This window comes from Lithobates pipiens, unplaced genomic scaffold (genome assembly GCF_037356315.1).
Source record: "Lithobates pipiens isolate NorthernLeopardFrog02 unplaced genomic scaffold, aLitPip1_a1.2 Scaffold_8, whole genome shotgun sequence".
In the NCBI taxonomy this organism is placed as follows: domain Eukaryota; kingdom Metazoa; phylum Chordata; class Amphibia; order Anura; family Ranidae; genus Lithobates; species Lithobates pipiens.
Window position 1 is genome coordinate 196,216,526 of NW_027507903.1, and position 24,682 is coordinate 196,241,207.

Sequence of the window (24,682 nt, forward strand, 5' to 3'; positions counted from 1 at the left end):
TCTGTGAGTCGCACTAGTTACCTATAAATTTATTGGCAAAAATATCAAACGAAAGGTACGCTAGTGAAGAGGCCTACAGGATACTGAGCGTGACAGATGAGAGCGGGGAGTCCTCGCTGTCAGATTCAGGCTCAGTATTTGAACAGATAGCTCTGATGATGGAGAAGGGGTCCCTACTAAGATCAGGTGTACCCGACCCCATTCTTCTGTTGCTGAGGTGCAACAACCGCATGATACTCTTATGCAGCAGAGTGTCAGTACTAGTGCCAGACCATGAGCTGAACAAAAAAAAAGAACAGTGCATGTATGCCCATCATTAGAAGTGGGTGGATGCAGGGAAGTGTTCTAATGGTGGGCATACCACTAATCAGTCATGTGAATAAAGGAATCTGTTAGGTCCTCTTTTTTCATTTCACCCACAGGCTGCATGTACTGGTATGTTGCTGGAATTTGAGTGGTTATACCAGAATGATGCCTGCAGGTTTAGATATCATCTTGGTATAATTGTTTTCAGTCAGCTGTCAGCTTTCATGTAAAAGCAATCCTAGCGCCTAATTAGCCACTGGACTTCTTTTACAAGCTGTGGGAGGGAACGTCCCCCACCCTACCATCTTCCATAATTTTCTCGGGCTCTCCTGTCCCACCAAGGAACCCAAAGATGCAGCCAGTGTTTCCTCTAGCTGACCATAGAGCTAATAGGAGACCAGAATGGCTCCAATCATCTCTATGGCTTAAGAAACCAGAAGCTACAAGCATTTGATGACTTCAGTTTCAATGGATATAAACAGCATCATTGGGAAATTGGGAAAGCATCTTATCACATGGATCTTGGTATGGTCAGATGCTTTGAGGGTAGAGGAGAGATGTAGAGTCTAATAGACCCCACAATTTTCAAAAAAGAATACTCGTCACTACCTATTACTATCTTAGGGGATATTTACATTCCCTGCAAAATAAATAATAAAATAAATTAAATAAATTAAAACACCCATGCCCGCACGCAAAGGCGAATGCCAAAAAAAGTGTAATTTTCCCGAAACTTGTGGCAAACTTGGGGTGTCTACATTCTAAAATGAAGTCATTTGGGGAGGGGGTTGTGCTATATTGGCCTCCGAAACTGTGATAGGTAGTGAGGAATTAAATAAAAAATGTACGCCCTTAGAAATCCTGAAGACCGTGATTGATTTCCCTGTACTCAGGAGAAGCAGCAGAATGTATTGTGGGGTGTAATTCCACACATACCCATTGCATATTTGAGCAATATATAATTTAGTGACAACTTTGTGTAAAATAAATAAAATTGTAGTTTACCCAAAACCTGTGGCAAAATATAAAATACTCCATGGACTCAACATGCCTCTCATGAAATAGCTTGGGGTGCATACATCCCAATTTAGATAAGAGTATTTTAAAAAGGGAAAGCATGTGGATCTACAACTTAAAAGCATTTTAGAACCCTGGATAAAATGAAAATCTAAGCTGTGCCTGCTTTTTATAAGGAAGAGCCCCTTAGGTCATCGGATTGCCAGCCATATCAGTAGTGAAATGGGGCCCATTTGTCACATCCCTCTGTAGGGTGTCAATTATGGTTCTAATTTATTATGTTTTATGTTTAAGTAGATGAACTTGTATGTACATGTCTCATAATTAAAAATACATATAAATCTCCCTTCATTTTCTTTTCTCCTCCCTCTCCACCTCTCCTTCCATGCCACGTGGGATGTTTACATGTATCCCCCGTGCACATGCATGTTTGTTTGATTTGTGGATACATGGATAAGCTGTTGGCCTGTGTTATTGGTTTGATTGGCATTAGCGGCGCCGGGTTCTGCTTCTGGGTTGGGAGGAACGGAGGTGGAAAGTGATGTCACTTATGGTATTTTATACAAGAGGGGGCATAGCATGTGAAGGGCAACAGTTGGCTACAATGCCCGGATTGGAGAGGGTAGTGGGCTAAGGCTGGGGGGGGGGGGGTGGGAGACTGCAGTTTGTTAGGCCCACATATAAAGTTGTGGAGTGATAGCTGTGGATCGCTCAGGGGCCATTTTGGAATTGTGTGGAGGATATGCATATTGAGCTATAAGCAGCAAGGTATGGGCTCTATTTCACTAGGTTTTTGTTCAACATATGAATAAGCACTATGGTGTGATCAAAAATTAGACTACATCAATACTGAAAAAAACAAAAAAAAGATCTCCACACACCTGCATGAGTTAAACTACAATTGTTTATTAGGCAAATAAACAATTGTAGTTTAACTCATGCAGGTGTGTTGAGATCCTTTTGTTTTTTTTTATTTTTTCAGTGCTGATGGATTTCTCCATCTACACCTAGTGCATTGTAACGATGGGCCTGTGGATTTTACTCTTATTATTGGATTCACTCTAATACAAGTTTAGTGATTGCAACTTTTTTTGATAATTTGTAGGGCAGACATATCAAAAGTGTGAACTATTGAGTAATTTGAAGTATAGTTTGTTGGGTTTCTTGGAAAACAGGATTTCCCTTAACCACCCTGGCGGTATAATTATGTCAGATTTTTCAATCTCAAAGTAGTATAATTGTTTTGAATAGAATTTTGGTGTTTTATATTGTAGGCCTTATTAGCAATAAATCTGTCCAAACAACGGTCTAGTAGATGATAAAGTTTGAAACACAAAATCATAAATTATAATATAATAAATAAATATAAATAATTATAAAAAATAATAGTAATAAAATTAATTTCCCCACGATTTACTATGGCTCAATTCTGCAAGTGTTCTAATTTACTATCGCTGTTTTCTAGCTAGTCTAAAACCACTTTTGACGCAAAGGGACACTTTTTAGCTGCTATGGACAATCTCACGTTTCCAGGCAGAAAGAACAGTATATATAATATACAACTGCATGCAGGGCATTGGACAAAGCACTAGGGACAAAAGGGATCTGAAATTATTTCATACAGTAATGTAATCTGTAAGATTACAGTGTACTGTGTTATGAATTTTCTATTTTTTTAATTTGCTGTAAGGCTCCGGCCCCGTGCATCACGGCGCTCGCAGGGAACGGAGCCTGCACACAGAGATTTGGGCGGAGGACACAGCCTGCAGACACAGCGGGGGGACATCGCAGGATCCTCTGGACAAGGTAAGTAACCTGCACCAGGATCCTGCAATGCAATCCCGAGTGGGGCTCGGAGTTATCGCTAATGGTACTGAAATTTAACCCCAAGCCACACTCGAGAAAACCACCAGGGAGGTTAAATAATGTTTGTTTTTATTTTATTAGGTTTCTTCTTAGTTTTGGTTGTTGTGTAGTTTCACATGAATCCATAACAATTTTTTGGGAAATAAGGACTCAGTTTATGGATAGAGGTAAATAGGGTGTATGTATTGGATACTAGAGTTTACCTTATAGGTTTTAAAGATTTTTTAGTTAGTAGTGGGTTGCATTTGCACATGCATGCGTACACAAGGGACTGTATGAATCGCGGGTGCTCAAACGCGCACGCCAATGCGCGTGCCGAGGTGCGCACTAATGCGTGCATGTTCGGAGGTGTGCCTGCGCGCACCCTTTGGTGCTAAATGCCCTATTTAAGGGGTGTGCTGACTTGTAGCAGATGCTGACCGATCTTCAGTTGTTCCTGTACCCGTTCCTTGTGATTCCTGCCATTGCCTGCCTGATACCCATTGTGAACCTCTGGCTTGTCCTGACCTTGCTTCTGGATTCTCCCCAACTACTGGCTCCTGATTTCAGCTTCCTAATTGACCCTGCTCCTGCCTGATGATTTGGTACCTTGCTGCCCACCTGCTTCCGATCCCGGCTATTCCTGTGACTACGCTCCTGTCTCCTGTTTAGTTCCAAGCTGTCATCTGGGTGTCCACAGCTCCGTTCCTGCAACCTGCTGTGACTTCCTGCATCACCAAAGTCGCATCATCTGCCTCTAGCTTCCAGGGCTGCATCTGCAGGCACTCGTGTTCCTCCTTTCCCTTGGGTCCTTCTGTATCCATCATCAGCGGGACCGTCACTTCAGACTCCGATCAGGTACGTGACAGATAATTTTGTATTTGTTATGTATTCTATATTTATTATATACACTATGTTACTTTTTAAGAATCATTGAGTTATTGTATACACAGTAGACCCGTGTCACGATTAGGGGTCAGGCTTGAAGACCAGCAGGATAGGCACTCAGGGCAGGCTCACCTGAGGTGCGGAGTCTAAGTACTAACCGGTGTTCACCAGAGCTTCTGATGGAGGAGATGGATTTTGCTGCATGTTAGTACCAGGTGACTGTCTTCAGGATTGCCCCACCAAGAGGTGAGCAAGCCAGGGTCCAGAAGCAGATAAGGAGGTAGAAATTAAACAGAAGCATAGCTAGTAAAACAAGCCAAAGCTCAGTAACGAGTGGTTGCAAGTTGGGATCAGGCAGAAGCGTAGTCAAGCAACAAGCAAAGGGTCTATAATGAGAGGTAGCACAATATGGATGTCAGTAGGGAGCACGAGAGTGAAATACTGGCTGAAGAGAACACAATAATCTGGCAAACGGGAAGTGCAGAGACATGGCTTAAATCAGAAAGTTCATGGGAGGAGCAAAGAGTTCAAAGTTCAGCAGAAGTCAAGGCACAAGGCGGGATTGTCAGGAAGATCCTGCCAGTAACAGGCGCCCTGGGCTTGCCGTTGTGCGCTTGCGCGCACCTGTGGACGGGCTATTTAAACCTGACTGTCACACTGGGATCTTGCTTTCTGGTCTACATTATGTGTGTGTTCTGATCCTGAAAACCTGTTCCCAGTGCTTGAACTTTACCCAGCTTGTCTCCGACCATCCCTGTCATCCGCGTGCATCCAACTTCGGCTTTCCTGACTACTCTTCTGCTTGATCCTCTGGTACCTCTGCTGTCTGCCTGATCACCTACCCGGCTTGTCTGACTCTCCGCTCTCAGTATCCTGGTTCCTGTCTGCTGCCCAGCTTGCAGTTTGTGGTCCAGCTCCTGTCTGCAGTCCAGTTCCAGTCTGAGGTCCTGCTCTGGTATCCTGGTTACTGGTCTCTGTCTGCTGCCCAGATTCCAGCTTGCTGACCAGCTCCTGTCTGTAGTCCAGTTCCAGTCTGATGTCCTGCTCTGGTGTCCTGGTTCCTGGTGCCTGCCTGCTGTCCAGTTCCAGTCTGCTGCACCTGCCTGCCGATCCAGCTCCTTCCAGGCTCCTGCCTACCTTCTGATCCAGTCGAAGGTCCTACTACACAGTGCTTCCTGGGTTCCTGATCCATCTTCTGCGGTTTATCCTGCCAGGGACTCGTGCCACTCCTATCAGGGATGCCCTGCCTGCTCCACAAGATGTGCACCTATGCGCCTGCATGAATCATGGACTTCATGCACAGACACGCACACGTGAATTGCAGACTTTGTACACAGATGTACGCACGCGCAAATTGGGGACTTTGTGCACAAATGCACACACACGCGCATTGCAGATTTCACGCACAAATGCGTGCACACACGCATTTTGGACTTCACGCACGAATGTCCATATGCGCGTGCATTAGCGCGTGTTGGTGCCCAACAGTCTATAAAAGATGCTCCTGGAGTGCCGCCCATTGCGGTTTGATCTGCTTCAGTGACCTGTGTTCCTGATTCTGTGCCAGTATCCTGCTCCTGTGTTTGACCCCGCTTTCTGACCTTGCTTCTGTCTCCAATCTTGACCTCGGCTTGTTTGAGCCTGCTTACTCTTCTGCCTGATTGCCTGTTGCCAAGACCCAGCCTGGACTCTGACTATTCTTTGCCTGCTGTTTATGCTGTTCACAGTGATGTGTATGACCTGGCTAGTCTGACTCCGCTTCTGCCTGCAATCCTGCATCTGCTGACCTGCATCCACAGCCCTGCAAACCTGCATCTGCTGACCCGCATCCGCTGCTCCGCAACCCTGCATCTGCTGACCTGCATCCGCTACATTTGCTGGCCTGCATCTCCTGATCTCTGTATCTGCTGTTCCAGCATCCTCTCGGCTTTACAGCTCCAAGCAGTGAGGACTAAACAGGCAGCTTTACCTCCCCGTGCTCTTATCACCACTGCCCCCACTCCAGTGCTCTCCGAGCCGGGGTGGTACGGGAGGTCTCCCTCCGCATGTCAGGCTCACATCCAAGGTACGTTACAACTCCTGACTCTTGTGCTTCCTGTTCATCCTACCAGGGCCCTCTAGTCGGAGCCACAAGAGAGGTCACCTCCTGCAGGTCAGGCTCGTCCACTAGGTACATGACAAGGATTGTCCAATGGATCAGACAGGGCACTGTCCAGCATCTTAGGTAGCTTAGCGAGAAGAGTCTTCACCAAACACAGCAGAGGTCCCAGGTTCAAGTCCAGGCCCTGGCAACGTGGATCCTGAGGAAGTACTTCTTGAAACACAAAACTCCCAGAGGCCAACTGTCACACATTGATCATATACTGAGGATTATTGTTTTTTAGAGCTTTGTCTTATATTTCATTTTAAATATAGAGAGTAAAAAAATATATTTTATTTCAATTGCATAATTTCTCATGATACAGATAAAATCCAATTTATCTGCCTCTGTGTTTTATGGGCATTAACATTTCGATCCATTTTTATTGCAATTAAGAATGTTGTCCATTGAGAAATAAATTTGTGTTGACAGGGCATCTCCACACGACTTGACATATTGTCTATCAGTTTGCTCCCCCTGGCTAAAAGATGTTAATCCCAAGATAGGTTCATGTAACTGGTCAAATCTCTGCAATTGGTAAAGAGTGGTAATAACTGTAGCTTAGAAAAAAGAAAGTATACAAATCTGTTACTAAATTTTAATATGTAGAAAAGGAGAAACATGAAAAAGTTATATTTTTATCATAATTAACAATGGTAATAATAATTAATATTTTCATTTCAATCAACGAAGATATTGTACTGCTAGGATGAGTTCTTATTCTGCTGCTGAGCATAGTGAATTTGTTGTTATATGTACAGTATGTCTGGATGAAATTAAGCATTTTATTGAATCAATATTACCTTGTTCTTTGCAGACACAATAAATGGCCAAAAAGAGCATTGGTTAATTTCGTTTCCTTCAGAATGTCACTTTCATTTCTCCACAGTAGCAGTTTTCAGTGAGCCATTGAGCGCTGTGAGTCCCTAAGGACAGACATACTTTAACGTATACATCCTTCTGTTTGTCATTCTGAGTACAGCTGCACTGTGTGAAATCATTTTCTCAGCCATTCAGCCAAATGCTTCTTTTTCATCCTAAGGAAATGTTACTGATTACTATAATGTTGAAAAGTAAAGTTTTTTTTTTTTAATAAGCTATTTTTAAAAACATATGAGAATCACAATTTTTTTTATTTTTACAGCATCAATGCCCATAGTAATTTAATTTCAAATAACTGATAAAGTTTTTTTCACTGGAAAAGTTTAACCCTGAATAAGAATCCCATATGACTTTCAAGTACACCATATGACTTAGAAGTACAGTTAAAGCAGACTGTCCAAGAAAAATGGAAGGTCCTTTTCCCTCCTATTAGCCCACTGCCCAAACAAAATCAATGCAAAAATAAAGTTTTAAAACAAAGATGTTACATTAAAAAATTAAACAAACTCTACTTCAGGCGTCATCACTGTGCCTTACCGCATTCTCACAGGATTCTCACAGGATTTTAAGTGCCCAGGAGGCATCATGGAGTCTGGGACCAAGGTTAATATTTTTTTTGTCATTTGTTTATAACATCTTTATCTTAAATTGGTGGGAGCTGGCAGGAGAACCCCTGTCAGATTTGTATTGCTGTTTGTGTTCATGCTAGGAAAATACACCTTCTCTGTGTCCTGTGACCACTGTCAGTGGGACAAGAAGTGTTGGGAAATATAAAATGTTACAGTACTCATTATTATTGGTGGTGAAGTGAAATATTTCAATGGAGGGTACCCTTGTTCCAGTGTCAGCTGTCTAATGCCACGTACACACAATCGGAATTTTGGCCCACAAAAGACCGATGAGCATTTTTCGTTGGGAAATGCGACCGTGTGTATGCTCCATCAGACTTTTTCTGGCCGACTTCCAGCCAGCAAAAGATTGAGAGCATACTCTCAATTTTTCGGTCGGGAAAAGTTCCTATCTGAAAATGCGATCGTCTGTGGTAATTCCGACGCGCAAAAAACCCACGCATTCTCAGAATCAAGTAGGAGATGGAGGCTATTGGCTACTGGCTATTGACCTTCCTTTTTCTAGTCCCGTCGTACGTGTTGTACTTCACTGTGTTCTAAGCGGTCGGAATTTGGTGTGATGGTGTGTACGCACGACAGTTTCAGCGGAACTCTGTCAGAAAAACCTTCAGGGTTTATTCTGATGGAAAAATCGATTGTGTGTTCACGTAAGAGGGGATTTCCTCTCATTTTATCCTGATTAGACCATTCCCTACATCATCTATAGGCTATCTTTTCAACTGGACATAAACAGAAAAAAATTATAAATAGATAGGGGTTTTACATCTTTTCTACTTTAACCAAAACTAAACAAAAGATATTTGGCTTTATATAAATTGTACAAGCTATGACATGCCAGAAAGATTCTGTATTGCAGTTTAGAAGCTGGTTTCTTTAAACACTTGCCTATCGGCACTTACACCTCCTTCCCAAGCCATTTTTCAGCTTTCATCGATGTCGCACTTTGAATGACAATTGTGCAGTCCTGCTACATTGTACCCAAACAAATTTTTTATCATTTTCTTCACATAAATAGAGCTTTCTTTTAGTGGTATTTAATCGCTGCTGGGTTTTTTATTTTATACAAAAAAAAGACCAAGTAATTTTTTACCTTCACTGATGTGCGCTGATGAGGCGGCACTGATGGGCACTGATAGGCTGAACTGGTGGGCATTGATGAGGTGGCACTTATGGGCACTGATTAGGTGGCACTGATGAGGAGGCACTAATATGCTGCACTTATGGGCACTGATAGGTGGCACTGATATGTGGCACTGATGAGCACTGATGGTCACTGTTAGGTGGCACTGATGGGCACTAATAGGTGGCACTGGTGGGCACTGATAGGTGGCACTGATGGGCACTGATAGGCAGCATGGATAGGCAGTACTGATGGGCACTGATGGGCATTACTGATGGGCATTGATTGAGCAGTGATGGGCATTGATGACCAGCACTGATAGGCAGCACTGATTGCCAGTACTGACTGGCATCGCTAATGGGCACTGATTGGTGGCACTTGTGGGCAGCGGTGGGCACTGATTGCTGCCACTGATGGTCACTAATAGCTGGCAATGGTGGGTACTGATTTGTGACACTATTTTACAATATTGGAATCAGGGCACTGACGATCAGTGCCCTGATTACATTCCTAGCTGTCCCCTATCAGTGCCACCTATCAGTGCCCATCAGTGAGGAGATGTCACTGAACGGCTCTCCTCTCCTCACACTCTGTCAGTGTTAGACGAGGAGCGCCAATTACCGGCACTTCCTTGTTTACATGTGACCGGCTGTGATTGGACACAGCCGATCACATGGTTAAAAGACCTGTAAATGCGGCTCTTTCCAGAGATTGGAGTCGCGCCGTGTCCTAGAAACATGATTATGCGAGTGTAGCCGTTCTGGGATGCCATCATATGACGGCGTCCCAGAACGAGAGCCGCACTGCCCGCAATCATTTGATGGTGGATGGGCGGCAAGCAGTTAAAAAAGAACTAAACTCTCTCAATCTACATTAACCATTTTAATCCTCATGCTGTTAACCTAATAAATAGATAGGAAAGTATATTATATTACTTGTTTTAAACTTTTTTTTAACATGTATTTAGTTGCTTCCTGGTTTCTAGCTTAGGCCAAAATGCTGCCAAACATACCAGGAATCTTCTTGGGCATTTTTTCTTTCACCTGGAGGAGAGGAGAAGGGACTTTCCCAGCTAAACACACCCTCCTGCGTGTATCAATGAGTTGAGGTGGATGGAAGGAAATGCTACATGAATTATCTGCTCCTCCTTAGAATGGCCACAGCTAAAAATGCTAGGGGGTGTTTTTCAAATGATTTCTCAACAAAATAAAGCATGGTGAGATGGATGGATGGGGGAGTTTACTTTAAATATTAAAACAGAATGAAATCATGTTTTCAGTTCAGTTTAGTTCCACCTACATAGGAGCAGACGCCATTTCATTTGTCTGCCATTCCCTGTACACAAATACGCATACTATAGAAAATAAAAGGGTAGACCTGCCCCAAATAATGTGTAGATGTAGACATGTCTGCAAATACATAATAAAACCTTTAAACATAACCTTTTAAACAGGACCTATGTTCTTTCATCTAGCAATCCTGAAATCTAGCGGTGATAAAAACGAAGAGCAGAAATCAGGAAGGAAGACAGAGCGGTCTGGTCGTATTGAGCAGTCAGATTCCTTGTTTCATTATAACATATTGTTGTCACAATGGGTAATAAACGTTTGTTCCTATTTTCTCCCATTTTACTTTGAAATAGCTGAATTAGTCACTAAAACATAAGTATAAATTGGTGCTTCTTATCTGTGACAGTGCTCAGTCTATTTGGCATTAAAAGGAGCACTCAATATAGTGATGGGTATACATAGTTTACGGTCATGCTTGTTGTAAAGATGGCTAAAACCTCACTGGTCTTTCAGAAGATAAACACCAGTTGGAAACCAGTCAATCTCTTATTCGATTAGTATTCTCCTGCTAAGTATGCTTCACTATTTGTCTCAGTGCAGTCTCTCTGCCAAGCACAGATCTGTAAAAAGAACTCTGATCCAGTTTGAAAGGTGCATTTTGTTCTTAGCCCTCTCTTTGATAGACCTAGTCTGGACTTTTTGTATTCTTGACTAAAGCATATAGAAGGACAAATTTACTCTTTAAAGGGGATTTTCGAAGATAATAGTTGATGCAAATAATAGCATGAGAATAGCCCATTTCTGCTGCTCTTTGACAACATTATAACATCACAAAAGCTTTAATAAATCTACCATAAATGTGCTGTTTTGACTATGCATTGATATGTTTACACACAATAATGTTTAACTGCTTCTTTATATTTTAAAATAAAAGAACAATTATTATTAGAGTCGGTTCTGCTTTTTTTTTCCTGCTGCTGTTAATCCCTAAACTCAGAGGACTATTTTTAGGCATATTAAAGGTATCACAAGTTACTGCATGGATGAAATATTTGGTATAACTACTTGTCTGCTCCCACTCAGGCAAGTAGTAGCAAAACATACATAGCCGTTGAATTTTGAAGCAATGGTTGGAGTAGTGTGGATGTCCCCTCCTAAATGATATTTAAATAGCTGCCGTATTTTCCGGTGTAAAAGATTACCTTTTATACTTAACCACTTCCGGAAGAATTTACCCCCTTCCTGACCAAAGCACTTTTTGCGATTCAGCACTGCGTCGTTTTAACTGACAATTGCGCGGCCGTGCGACATGGCTCCCAAACAAAATGGACGTCCTTTTTTTTCCCCACAAATAGAGCTTTGTTTTGGTGGAATTTGGTCACCTCTGTGGTTTTTAATTTTTGCGCTATAAACAAAAAAATAGGGTCAATTTTGAAAAAAACACATTATTTTTTACATTTTGCTGTAATAAATATCCCCAAAAATATATAGAAATTTTTTTTCCCTCAGTTTAGGCCGATACATATTCTTCTACATATTTTTGGTAAAAAAAATCGCAATAAGCGTTTATTGATTGGTTTGCGCAAAAGTTATAGCATTTACAAAAGAGTTTTTTTTTACTAGTAATGGTGGCGATCAGCAATTTTTATCATGACTGTGACATTATGGCGAACACATCGGACATTTTTGACACATTTTTGGGACCCTTGTCATTTATACAGCAATCAGTGCTATACAAATGCACTGATTCCTGTGTAAATGACACTGGCAGGGAAGGAGTTAACCACTAGGGGGCAGTTAAGGGGTTATGTGTGACCTGGGGAGTGATTCTACCTGTGGGGGGCGTGGCTACATGTGGCACGTCACTGATCTTTGCTCCCGATCACAGGGAGCAGCGATCAGCGACACTCTCATTAGGCAGAACGGGGAGATGCTTGTTTACATTAGCATCTCCCCGTTCTTCCTCTCTGTGAGAGGATCATGGGTATCCCCGCAGACATGGAGCCCGCCGGACCCGCAATCCGACTCATGGAGCTTGCCACAGGCAAACTCATTTTAAAGGTCAATGTACAGGTACATTAGTTTGCCTGTGCATGCCATTCTGCCGCAGTATATTTGCGTCAGGCAGTCGGTAAGCGGTTAAAAAAATGGGCAAAAAGTTTAGGTCGTCTTATACGTGGGGTATAAAATGCAGCTGGCTGTATATCAGCCCACCGGAGGTGCCGTAATACTGTATGTAGCTTCGGCATGCATCAATAGTTTCATCTAGGTTACGTAAAACATGTAATTAATATAATAACAATTAATCAATATTAGATTTTACACAATGATAAGAAAATTCATAGCAGAGTAATGTTATTTGCACATGCTCCCCTAGCTTGTGGTTTTAAAAGATTTATTGAATGATTTTGGCTTCTCATTGTGCACAGATCAGCCATCAGAAGCAGCGTCCACAGCAATTTCCTGGTGGAGGCCAGATCCAACAGGGTTGGTCAGTGAAGATATTGGATCGTGTTAATTGCCAGGGACTGAATAGTGATAGTGGTCTATGGATTTAAAAAAAAAAAAAAAAAAATATATATATATATATATATATTTTTTTTTTTTTATATATATATATGCTAACAGTAAATGCTTCATATTTGACTAATGAGTCATTAAATTCTATCAGGAAATAGGGGACCTAAATATGGCTCGATATATACCGTGCATAGATTCTGATAACAAAAAATATTAGCTTTGTAGACGTGACTATCTAACTACCCATGATATTAAATTATGCCATCATATCATGATGACATAGACTCCCATACATGCAATTACAATGTATATATTGGGGATAGTGAGGCTTAACTTTCAATGTTTATATATATATATATATATATATATATATATATATATATATATATATATATATATATTTATATTTATTTATTTAAATTAATACCCAGGTTTATTTTATTTGCAATTTGTTAAATGGTGGACAAACAGTCCACTGGGGATTATACACCTAATACTACCATTTAGGGTTTACAGTAATTCTTAGTTTAATCTATACTAATATGAATAAATTAAATAATAGTGATCAGTACAGGTATTCAAGACCAGATTAGTTAAGCCGGTCGCTGCTTACAGCTGTTAACATGATACATGTATGTAGAAAAGATGTAAGTTACACTGAAATTATATTAGCATAGCTCAAAGGTAGATCAAATAGGAAGGGGTAATAGGAATTGTGTAATAAGGTATGGGCCAGCAATAACCATAAAATACTCTCATTGCTAGAGGTAACCTCATTACTCCCACAACTAGAGTCCTACAACTAAAAACCCACCAGGATTGGTGATCCTTACCTGTCCCAAATATATGGTTGGAGTATGTAGCACCTCAGGGTCCCGATCGATGCACAGGTACCTAAACAAGCACCATGCTTGGTGACAATAAGATGCACGTGTTGGCATATCAGCCGTCACCTTAAATATACACTATCCCACCGGAAGTGATGTCAGGGGTCAAGCTTGACCCTTCACTTCCGGTAAGGGCACCCCTGGAGTTGTGCGTTCACACCAGGACCGAAGGCCCGGCCATTAAAGCGCAGGCGCGCTGTCCCGCATGCCAAAAATTACGTGCGAGGGGAGTGGGGAAGGGAAATGAATCCCTCCCCTCTGTCAGGGGCGCCCTAATAACCTCACTCATAAATCAATAGCCGTGGGAGGTTGGACGGCCAGTTTGGAAGCACTCAATGCTGCAATCATCCAATGAATATGAAAAAATAATTAAAAATAAAATTGTAATGAAAAAAAAAAGAAAAGAAAGGGAGAATTTTCATTCATACCCAATATATCCTCCAGACTCTTTATTAGCTTTGTTGCCCTTCTTTGTACTCGCTCCATTTCCTGTACATCCTTCCTGAGGACTGGGGCCCAGAACTGGACAGCATACTCCAGAGTCTTGTGGAGCGGGAGAATTATTGTTTTAACTCATAATAGCCTGTATTGAAGCAGAAGCAGCAAAGGTGGAAGCTTTGACAAGGAAGCAGTGATTTAATCGCAAGCTGCCCAGGCAGATGCACAAGCTTTCCAAGCATATGCCCAAGCAGAATTACAAACCACCTAAACATGTAAACAGATGGAGATGCAAACTGCCCAATCACAAATGCAGGCAGATCCTGAAGCTGCCCAGAGAGAAAGAGAAGCCACCCAAGTACCAGTGCAGTCAGAAGCCCTTGCTACGGGTCCTCTTAAAGAAAGCAAAGGAAGTGGCAGTTATTGTTACGCTCAGAGGTTTGGAAAAAGTCCATTATCATAATTTGACAGTGTCTGTTGACCCAGCAAGACTGACTTTGCAATTCATCATAAGCGAGAACAATGTCAACACAACAGCACAGGATGTTTAAAATCTTGTACACCAAACCACAGTACATTTGCTGGCAGGAAAAGTTCACAGTTCACCCTGGCATATTGGATACTTCTCTTACTCAGAGGTTAGTAACACCCAATGCAGTAATTCATGTGCCTTTGCAGGCTATCGTGAATCAAGCTCACCAATTTATCTAAAAATTTCCTAAGGCCGTTCACATGGTTCTCAAGATCCACACCACAAGACCTCCAGATCCCAAGCCTTCACTCAGACTGAACCCATCTGCTACTCCATTCTCGCCTCCAACACCTAAACTTTAGGTATTAGATACTGCAACCCACAGCAATGGTGAAGGAGCATTTGTCAGGACAAGGCCTGAAAGAACTGACAAGTCAGTACATGACTCACAAATAATTTATTGACAGAGGTCTTTTGAAGTTTGATGATTGTGCCGAGATCTATTGAAGCTGAAGGTCCACATTCAAGTCAGTAGTCCAGGACCTTAGCATCCCATCTATGCAAGAACTTGATCTGCTAATCAGATGGTTAGGTTTTCAATCATGCGACTCTGTTAAGAGACCTAAAACTGTTCACATCCACAGACCAGATACAAAGACCTCCATCTCATAAAGGAGAAATTAGAGACCTTTTTTGACAGACCTGAATCAGTAGAACTTGCCTTATTCAAATGATTATGGGAATGTCCTACATTGCCCAACAGAGATAACCAGAAGTTTCAGGAACTGAGTGATATTCTTGAGCTTGCCATGGAAGTGCCACATCTATCAGGTCTCAGATTCCTTGACACTGCACATGGTATAAACCCATTTGCAACAAAGTTACCTTACAATATCTGAGAAAAATGGGCAACAGTGGGTTAAGGTTATAAGGAGGAGACTCAATTCTTCTTTTCACTGTTCTCCTTATTTTCATAGGTTATCCCAGACTTAGCCAGGGCAAAAAATAAAGTGATAGACACGTATCAGCCTTACACTTCACCCCCTTTAAACAGGACTCTAGAATCACTGAATATCATATATCTATATCATGTGGTGGAGAGAGACAAGAACAGTCAACTCCAATGATCATATCTAAATATAGTGAGCTAGATCACAAAGGAATTTTAGAGAAGGCCAATGCCAAAATATGACAAGTTTAAGTGTACTCCAGGTCAACCAAAGAAAGTTATCAGGAAGGATGTATGCGGTTTTAGATGATTAAAGCAGTCATTCATTTGCTACATCAGAGTTTTCTGACATGTTTAATGTAAAGGGAGAAATATTGTCCTATATGCTGCACTTGTGAACTGGCACAATAGAAACCACAGGAATAATTGCTTCTGCTGGATAATTTATTATTTCAGACATAAAGAGGATTGAAGGAATTTAACTTCCTGCACTTACTGAGTGCAATGAAATGTCTAACCATAGAAAGGAGATTCATACACCAGAAGACATATATAATATATTCTTCATCAATTTGACTAGTTAAATCCCACCACTTGATAATGATGCCACGTAAGAAGCAGAGTTGAAACCATGTACACACTCGTAAAAGTTTTGATGAGAGAATTCAAGACACCCTATTCATCTCTCAAAACAGGAACTCAAAGGAGAATTATCCTACAGACGTGTTAGTAAAACAACAATTTCAACTAATAATCACAACAGCAAGACTGAACCTTTAACAGCTGACCAGGAATCTACAAATACCAAGATTTTGCCCCAACAATACTGATGTCTACAGGTTCATAGAATGTGTTAGTGTTACTAGTAACTCTAAATCACTATCTGTGAGCAGCTCCTTAGGTCCTAAGGAGTTGCTCACAGAGGACCATCTGCAGCCTCTGGCTGATTCTGTTGTTGGAAAAACAAAACCCTAAAACTGCAGATACAGCCCATCAAGACTGAAGCTGATACACATGATTGCTCAATCATCACACCACAAATTCTGCTAACAGTGTAAGACATAAGATACTCATCTAAGTCATCTACACCAGTCATCATGAAAGAAGGTCTATTCTTTGCAGGCTGGTGGCAGAGACAGCTAAGAATAAATGTCAACTAAGTTCCTTTAAGCAACTAGAGAGAGTATCCTACTTCCAACTTTAAAGGAATTCTTTTCACTTTTGGAGAAGGAACCTTATGTTTCAAAGACTGTTCCATATATCATGTCTGCAATTCTGAAGAATTCATCAGAAGACTACATCAGAGCTTCTATGGACTTATGTATATATGTCTGAATGTTTTCTTTATTCTTTCTAGATTTATACTTTCTAGATACTTTATAAATTCAGAGGGCAAGTCATCTACATTCATGAATGTAAAATTACATTGGAATCAACATTTGTCTTATTGAAAAGTTAAGTTTCCTGTTTTGGATGGTGGTAAATAAGCAAGTGGTAATTTTGTCCACGCAAACTGCGTTTAGGGAGGTGCATTGCTTTTGAAACAGAACAAAATGAGCCAGAACCCCTGTCAGGTTTGGATTGCTCTACATGTCCTTATTAAAGGTGATTTCTTCTGAAGTCTTGTTCTGGTGACTTCAAGAGAAGAAGTAAGAGGGTGCAAAAAGACACCAAGAACAATAAAAACTTGGCAGATGTTCTAACTCTTCTGCACGCTGCTCAATAAATGTGCCTTTGTTTATCAGTCTCCCATCAGAAAGCTATCCCATCATTTGCTATATCTATGATACTCAGTCGCTGGGACAGCAAGTGGAGAGTAAGCTACCCTAGCAAAGACACAAATGGCAATCAAAACTTTTAAAAACATTTATGGAAAAAAAATTGCCCAAAGATGGCTTTAAGTAAAAAGTTGATTGAGTATATAAGAGCAGCTCATAAATGAAACCCCTAGTGAAAAAAGAGCTGAGGTATAGTTAAAATGCACAGGCATGCTTTGCTTTTAGTAGGTTATTTAGAAATTTCCCAGCATGCTTTTGGAACTGTCCCTTGCTGTTTTATACATTATCTCGTTTCTGACCTTATATGTTTATTGCAGAAATAAATTGACACTCATAAACTGCTTTACTGAAAATGTGTTTGCAAAACCCATGCTTACTTTTTGAAACACATTACATATATACGGAAAAAAAAATCTGCCAGCCTCTCTAAATTTGAATACAATGTAACTAGATCCATAACCCTACCTAGTCTGATGGATTGCATGCAAACATCAGTCAGAGCTGAAGAAGCTCAAAACTACACCTAAATTACAGTAATTTGATAAAATGATACAGAAAAACATAAAATGTGTGGTCTGGTGTCACCAGTAGTCCCAGGGCATACACATGTTTTTTATATTGATAAAATGATATAAGCTGCAGTTGTCTACAGTACATGTAAATGAGAGCGGAACGGAAAAGCAATAGAATACACAAGAAATTAGCAATTTTGTTGAAGCCATAACAATAATTAAAGTAAATTATTTCTTTTGGAAGACTTAGTTTTGTCTCTCTTTAATTACTATATTTATTTGGTATATTTGTAGTCAACAGGTGTCAGCCTTGCAGTGCAAGTTAGGATTTAGGAGGTAGCAATTATACTTTTATTTCATTTTTTTCAGTCTGTCTGCAAAGATTAATAATAAAGCCGATTTAATTAAAAAGAATTCAACCTCTCATATTTTGTTTTTCGACATCTTAAACATATTTAGTAGACTGTGATGAATTAAATTATTATTTTCTATAATCCCAAATGTAGTTTTAACCGGGAAAATAAAGTAAGAAGTGATGCCTAATAATTAATTACCAAATGAGCTTTCCCTGTGATTAAAAACTACCGAAAGGTCAAATTTTACATAGCTGCCCTGTATTAGAATGTTTAAACAAAATTCCATCTCTGCTGAATAATTGGAAATTAGCATATTCTGCTTAACATTATGGAATAATGAGAGACTACTATGAGCTTACTTAGGACATATAAATATCTTGTGTTTTGTAAAGGCTCGACTGTGCTTGTAAGTAACACAACTTGTAATTTATTTGTAAGCAAAAAGCCTGTTACATAGCAAAATGCAGGAACACAAATTCACACCTCAGACAAATTTATTACTACAGCTCAAAAGCCGTATATACATCCAAATATATTTCAGCTAAAACAGCTTTTATCAAACATGCTGTATATTTTGCTGCTTTTATAATTCAAATCTGTATACTGAAACCTGACAGGTCACGTATACCTTAATATTGACATAGAAATGTCCTAAATGCCATGGCTTTGTATGGTTGTAATCTGTTTATAATTTAAAACTATAGAATGCTCACATTCAAGTGAACATGTTCTTATTATATAACAAAATATGCACTTACCCTTTTTAATTTATTTATTCTCACCTTATTTATTCTCAATCTCAACTATGGACTGAAAGGAAATAGTAGGTATTCTGGAGGACCACCCTTCTATAGGTACACCAACAGGGCCCTCAGATATCTGGAGACACGTAACGAGAGGCAGGATGTGCATCTGTAAAATGTCTGCTTTTATTAGGTGCGTATACAGCTTATATATGGTACAGGTTACCAATCAAAAGAGGAGAGGGATGAGTGGTTAGTATATGATGTATCAATATAAAATATATGGTTATACAAGTCAGTGACCCATAAGATACACATATCATGAGGTTACAAGAGTCAACAGACCATCTGGTTATGAGTCACAAGTCATGCATCCCGTCAGGGAACAGGAAAGGACAAACCAAACCACAATGATATATATAGAGTAGAGTGCTGTGCATGTATGTGTGTGTGTGTATATATGTATGTTCGTATGCATGTGTATGTATACGTGTGAATACGTATATATGTGTATGCATGTGTATGTATGTATGCCTGCACGTTACTGTTCGGTCTTATTCACACGGGCATACTAAAGCATACACTTGTGCGAGGGCAGTGTTTGCCCACACAGTCATAAGATGCAAAGGAATTTAGTGGATCCCTATGTGGGCAGTCCCATTATTGAAAAATTGGGATAGAGCCACTGCTCCCAATCTGACATCCAAAAGGTCAGTGTATACAGGGGGCAGTTTGTAGAGAGGATAGGACAGTGTCTGCAAGGAGTGAATTCAATTTGGAATAATTACTGGGTTGTTTTTATTTGTTGTTCCTAGTCAAACTAAAAAGCCATGCCCACATCCAGTATTGCAATGCTATTAAGATGGCACTAGTGTGGTGGTCGGTGAAGAAGTGCCCCCTTACTATACATTGCTGGTTTTAGAGACAAGGAGAAGATTCCTCAATGATTGTATGCCTATGACTCTGCCACGTAACATAGGAACCAACATCATATGCACATCTTTAGGTGAAGAATATCAATCTGCCACTCAGTATTGCCAGATTGACAGCTTTCTTTGTATACATTTTGGCAATGTTTTCAACTGCTATCACATGTACTCAATAAATTAGAAAATTATAGATACTTTTTGTAAAACTTATATTTCTTTTTCTTATAATTAAAGGGATTTAAAAGCTTCTTTTTTTTTTTAAATAACAAACATGTCATACTTACACTGTTAGTTTTGCACAGAGTGGCCCCAAACATCCTCTTCTGGGGTCCCTCAGCGGTGCTCCTGGCTCCTCCCCGCATAAAGTGTCCATGTTGGAAAAACTCTCCCCTACGATGGACACCTGTGCCGGTGCACTCCCAAGGCCTGCATCTGTGTCCATTCACAGAATGCAGGACTCAGCCCCATCCCCAGCACCATGTCATTGGATTTGATTGACAGCAGTGGCAGCCAAAGGCTACGCTGCTACCAATCTATCCAATCAGGATATGAGAACCAGCTAGAGCTCATTCCTGGCCGGCGAAGGATTGGGGTCAGGTAAGTAAATCAGGGGCTCAGAGGGGGGGCTACAGCACCACAGGAGGATTTTCATCATGAGGGTTTACAACCCCTTTAAAGGCAGATGTAAAAGACATACATTATCTATGCTCTGTATTTATTAATACTTCATTAAACATATTTCTTAAGTAGTGTAAGTGCCTGAATATGAATTTGACTTACCTGGAGTTAAGCTTTAACTGCAATAGTCAGATGTGTATATCTCAGACTGATGGACATAAACACACAATTGGCTTTGCAGTTTGTATCATAGGTTTGAGTCACTAGTGTTAGCCTAATGTATATATACTGTAGGTTATTTGCTCCTTGGGTCAAATGGTAGGAAAAAACAGGGGGGGGAGTGCCGACCTGAGTGTAGTATTAAACTTTTGATCCTTAATAGGATAAGATTAAAAACACTTACAAGATGATAGAAGATGCATGCTCGTCTTCTATCATCTTGTAAGTGTTTTTAATCTTATCCTATTAAAGTTATCATTTTAAGGCTCCATGCACACTGAAGCTCAAAAAAGCTATTTCTGGACGCCAGATTGCTGGCAGAAAACGCTGGTTGAAAAACCTGCTTTTAACAGCGTTTTATACTAGCGTTAATGAGCGTTAATGAGCGTTTTACAGCGTTAGCGTTAATGGGCGTTTTTTATAAAAATACACAGAGGACACTCCAAAAATCCCACAATGCATTGAAAAATAGAATGCCGAACACTAATGAACGAGCGTTAATGAGCGTTAATGAGCGTTAATGAGCGTTTGTCGTTTTTTGCCGCTGAAAAACGGCACTTTGAACGCGAATTTCTGGCGTTCAGAAAAAAGCCCATAAACTCCACTGCTCATTAAAGCTGAAAAACGTCCATGTGTGCATGGACACATAGGCTAACATAGAGTGGAGTTTATGGGCTTTTACAAAAAACGCCCAAACTCCAATAAACTGCAGTTTATCAGCTTCAGTGTGCATGGAGCCTAAAACTACACTCAGGTCGGCACCTCCCCTCCCTGTTTTTTCCTTACATGTCTTGCAGAGTTCTGGACACACTCTGAAGGATGGCTGCCTTCCTTTTTAACCCTTAATACTCCTTTCTATGGATACATCACCATCCAGCTATTACAGCCACAGACTATACCCCTAAGGATTACTCCATCTGGAGTGCCAGATAAATACTGACTATACGGGTCAAATGGTATTCCATCTTTACACAGAATAGAGTTAATCAGGAAAACACTGCATTATGGCCACTAGATGCAGCTGGTGATCATATTAAATAAGCATTTAATTGCTATGACCATCCGATCCATTTAGTGGCCATAATCTGAATTTTCCCGATTCACTTTATTTAGGTAGTATAACATTCTGGAGAAAAAGTAGAGAGAGCAGAGACAACTTAGCCTAAAAACATTTATTTTTGCCCCTATTTTCACAGAACGGATGCAGATTCACAGGACAGTGCTGTTTGCACAGGTGCTGCAATTTTTTTTTTATAATTGCAACCTTTTCCGTTTGGATTTCTTCTTGCAAAGGTTTACCTAAAACCTAGTATATTCACTGGTTTCTGACCAAAATTGGTCATACTTTATTAATGCCTCTGTGCTAAGAAAATGATGGAGCATGGAAAAACAAGCCCGTATGTTCATTCAGCACAGAGACGGATGCAGTGGTTTATTATACCATCCAAAGCACCACTGACTTTTTTATTGTTATATTCAGTATATGAGATGAATAAAAGAAAGCAACAATACAACGAATATAGATTTAAAAATCCAACAATCCAGTATGATTTGATTTGTGTATTGTATATAATTATTTTTTTATATTTCCACTAATGGAGAGTTGTTCCATGTAAAGCTGCTTTAAATGTACATCAGTCACTGTCAATGAAGTGTTAACTTTCTGACATTAGATAATGCTTGTCTTTCTATTTCAAAATTACTTTTTATCCTTAACCTTTCCTTTTAATGAATAAGTCCTTGGGGCTAACCATAGAACGCAGATTGGCAGCAGACTGTTACTAAATCATTTGAAGCAGGAAATAGAGCCAAAGAGGAAAATTAAAGTTTTAATATTAGATCCCTCTAAATAACTTAGACATTGTTTCTCCAGGCAGTAGATATTCCTTTTAAATTGGTGCCTGATTGTTTATCAAAGTACTCTGAAGAATTAACATCTATATTAAGTGCTCAGACTAGTACTTTTTTTCTTCTACTTTTAACTGTGTGTAATGCGTCCTGCTCTCAGATTAAACATACTTACTACAATTGCTGAACAACAAAATACAAGAATCAAAAGCCACTAGTAAACATATACATATATCAACATATATAAAAAAATATAATAAAAGACCTTTAAATGGGCAACAAAGTATGGTGTGAGGTTAACTAACTAAAGGCAAATAGGTTGTTCACTTTGTAATGGAAGTTACACTTTGCCCCAGAGGTTAGTGAATGAGGTGAAACTCTGCTGACTTCCATCCTCTAATGATATGCAAGTGAAAATGTTTTTTTTTATTCTCCTTGCATGTCATTGGGTATTCTTTTCAAAATTAAGTTTCCTCACATTCACTAAGCCTTGGGGAAAAATATCTTGCAAAGTGAAAATTCCCTTGCTAAGTGAACAGACTATTTGACTTAAGTAAAGCAAATCAAAAAACCAAAAGCAAAGGGGATACATTACCACTATGTTCATGCCCAATCCCCTGTGGGGTGTTTGCCATCTAAACAAACATGCATACAAAAAAAACTCCCAGTCAGTAACATAATGGTTATTGAATGGCAAAACAGGACTTGAATAATAGGCTAAAAGCATGTCTTTAATTGTATCAAAAAGAATAAAAAGAGCTAACATGTAGTCAAAAATTGCTCATCTTGGAAAGCAGTATATCAGACTCAGTGTACCATCACTATATACAATGTATAATAAAAACAGAAACAAGAAACAAAAAACAAACAACAATAGTCACGTTTCTGGACTTAATAATATATGTGAAGTTTACACATCAGTGTGGATATCCAACAGGTCAATAATTCTGAGTGCAAAGAGGCTTAAAACGTGCTCCCTGTTGATGTGTTAAAATGGAAGGTAATGGAATGATGTTCCCCAATTAAAGATGTAGCACCCTTGACATATAAAGCAGCCTATTCCACTTCTTTCACCACTGGCAATGGTAAGAATGTTTTAATATATGATCGTGAATGCATCCACTTATTGTTGGTTAGATTTCTCGGCAATGCATATGGTATGTAATCACTGAAATTAATTTCATTCAGCTTACTAATGCATGGTAAAGTCCCAGTCTTGCAGCTGACACAGTCAGAGTATTGGGAATAGAGAGGAATTATCCAATCCACCTGTGCTGATCACTAACATATATATGCGATAGTCCATCAACAGAGTCAGTAACCATTACATGAGAGCGAGTCAATCTTACCTCACCCGATCCAAGACATGCAAAACAGCAAATCCAACTTCCACGAGGGTGTCACTTCAGCTCCAGCTCATCTATAGAAAGTAGACTGCACACCAGCAAAAATGTTCCCTGTATGAGTAGCAATCTATTTGTACATGTACAGGGCACATCCACTCAATGTTGACAGAGCCACACTGCTTCCTGCAGGTTAACCCGGCTCGGCTTCACACTGCCATTTGATCGCAGCGGTGGTACTGGTCTTCCAGCGTTCCTCAGTTACTGGAGCATCACCATAGGGGCATGAATGGCTAATGTCCCATGACGTGTGAGTGATGTCAACACATTTTGCTTATGTACAAGCGTAGCTTTGTCAGGAGTAGTAAAGTAACCCCTGTGAGTCTGCTAGTCTCTTATTTGTAAGTTTTGACACTGTTAACATTATGACCTCCATGGATCAATGTGTTTATATTTTTCCCCATGACTTACAGAAAGAGTGCATGTGCACGGATAAGTGTCCCAGAACTCGTATTTTGCACATAACAAAAAAAAAGGATATTAAGGTCTGGTGTGACCCCTCTGACACCTCCATCCCTAATAGTGCACAAAAAAAATCAGGGGCTCTCAGTGCAAATGTAGGCACCTCTTTAAAGATTAGAAAGGTGCCATCATTGAGGAATACAGTGGGTGCACACCTCAGCTCCAGCTGAAAGTTGATATTATTATATTGAGTGCGCCTGAGTTTTAGGGCTCCCATGGTGTTCAGGAAATTCTTTTTGTAAAAAAAAAATATGTGCCAATGCCTGGCACGTTAAAACAAGTTTATTCTCACTGCAGGTTTATAAAGAACAAAGTATTTAAATGTTTTCTTTATAGTCATATTATATTGTGTAGAGTTTGATTACCATTATAATTTATATATTGAAAATAGTGTAACTCCTTAGCTACCAATGATGTGTAACTAGTCTGTGT

The 24,682-nt window shown here is 40.0% G+C and overlaps 1 long non-coding RNA gene across 1 annotated transcript in view; it reads right to left on the minus strand.

Moving 5' to 3' along the window:
- Positions 1-23,872, minus strand: part of LOC143962757 (uncharacterized) — a 92,430-nt gene extending 68,558 nt beyond the window's left edge. The window contains exons 1-2 of the long non-coding RNA XR_013270780.1: positions 23,735-23,872; positions 7,000-7,233 (exon numbers count right to left, since the gene is read on the minus strand). This is a non-coding gene — a long non-coding RNA (uncharacterized LOC143962757). The remainder of the gene's footprint in view (positions 1-6,999; positions 7,234-23,734) is intronic.
- Between the last annotated feature and the right edge of the window lie 810 nt (positions 23,873-24,682).